Here is a 2,092-nt window from a genome sequence, read left to right as displayed (position 1 = left end):
TGTAGTTGTTTTATGTCTCTGTAGTTGTTTTATGTCTCTATAGTTGTTTTATGTCTCTGTAGTTGTTTTATGTCTCTGTGGCCTCGTACTTATATTGCTTCTCTCTGTAGTAGTTAAATATGTGTTTGTGGTCATTTTGTGTCTTTGTGGTTGTACTGTAACTGTAAATATGAATCCACTTGGAGCTCTGGCTGAGGTGACCCTAACCCCCCCGTGGACCCTGTTCAGTAATCCTTCCCGGTCTGTTGAGTGTTGTTGGGAAAAATGTCTCTAAATGCGAACTCCTGCTCCTGGCTGGTTTCTGGAAAGCATGCCTGAGTGAAAGGGTGAGGTTTGTAAGGAGAGCTGTGGTTTGACTCACTGCAGAGGAATGTGAGTAAAGCTTAAAGGAGACACACGTTTAACCAAACATAAAATTCCTCTGAATCTGACGTCATCGCTGCATGCAGTGGCTGTCGTCAGATTCAGAGGAACTCATTTCATCTATGTATGGAAGTGATGTAACTGTAAATGTTGTGAATCATCATTTATATTAACTGCATTTTCACAAAAACATTATTAACATTGTGATGATGGGACATTTTTTTAAGGGGGTCAGCATCAAACAAACACGTCTTCTTAAATGTGGAGAAAAAGGTTTGTAGGTCAGGTAATCTCTGCAGAACTACTTCACTATAACACTGTTAGTCCAACAGTTTACCTTCATTAATACAGGGCAGAGATTTGCATATTGCAAAATAATTATAATAGTTTACAGTCCATGCGGAGCTTTTTGCAACTCTTTTGCAAAAAATCTGCCAGCGGACTAGAAATCTTAAAACTAGCCACTGAAAGACTGTAAAGGACCTTGAAACTAGAAAAAAAAAAGACAAAAATCTTCTTTTGATTGCTGAATTTAAGACTTTGTACAATAATTTAAGATTAAGTAGCTAAGCAAAATTTCTTCAACCAGCAGAATAAAAATAAGTGACTTTGTCTTAACTGAAGGCTCCAGAAACATCTGCTTTATTTCCAACACTGGGACCAGACAACTTTCTGTTAAACTGAGAAGTTGTGTGAGTGCTCTTATTCTGAAAAAAAGGACAATAATGTCCTCTGCTGGGATATTATGCAACCATTGTTGTTTCTGGTTAAATCCAGCTCAATATCAGCTGGAAGATCTCAGTAAGACTCAGTTACTTTTCTAATACAACACATGCTTGACAAGATTATGTTTCTGTTTAGACAGAAGATAAGACTCAAACAAGGCCTCTGTGTAGTTGCTATATATGAGGAATTTATCTGTTATATGTGACTTTTCCTTCTGCTATCTTATGCTTTTAGAAAGATATCCACAAAATGCCAAAACAAAATCAAAAATGGTTATAGCTCAATCTCAGAGTCTGGTCTGACGGGTCCAACAGGTGCTGCTGCAGGCGATTACTTGATGAGGAGCAGTGGCACAAACTGCACCGTGGGGTTGTTGAACATTTGGTAGCTCATCAGTGCAGACAGCCCCAGGTCCAACAGCTGGAGGGGAAACAGGCCCAGTTCATCTTCAGAACCACACTGATGTTTGCTAGCATGCTTGCTAATCCTCTTCCCCAGACTCAGAGTAGAGGATGGATAATTCAGAAGGTCTATAAAGACATTAAACTCACCACCAGGACGGACAGAGCGGAGAACATTCCCAGTATGACATCAAATTGTCTTGTAACAGAGTCCATGATGAGGGGGAAGCAGTCCTGGTGAGAGAGAAGTCAATGTTATTACTCAATGAACAACGGTTTTTATATTCTCCAAGGTCTCCCAGATATGAAATGGATTCTTGTATAGAAATATTTTACTGCAAACTGCTTTAATTGACAGATTTTGTGCCAAATGAAGCCCAATAGGAGACGTTACACCTGAACTAGTAATTTGAGCTCTGGTTGATTCCTCTGATGGTCTGATGGGAGTGGGCAGGAGGTTCCTGTATGTGTCCGAATGTTGATTCATTGAGGAAATACAGCAGTACAAACACAGAAGTACAATACAATATGTGGAAATATTTAATTTTAGGATCTGTGAAGAAATCCTTGACGGGAACTTTGACTGGGATTGTCCCAGACAC

The sequence above is a fragment of the Morone saxatilis genome, unplaced genomic scaffold (genome assembly GCF_004916995.1).
Source record: "Morone saxatilis isolate NCDOM2014 unplaced genomic scaffold, NCSU_SB_2.0 Contig10, whole genome shotgun sequence".
Classification (NCBI taxonomy): domain Eukaryota; kingdom Metazoa; phylum Chordata; class Actinopteri; family Moronidae; genus Morone; species Morone saxatilis.
The sequence above is the reverse complement of the archived record's forward strand: the minus strand, read 5'-3'. Positions refer to the sequence as shown.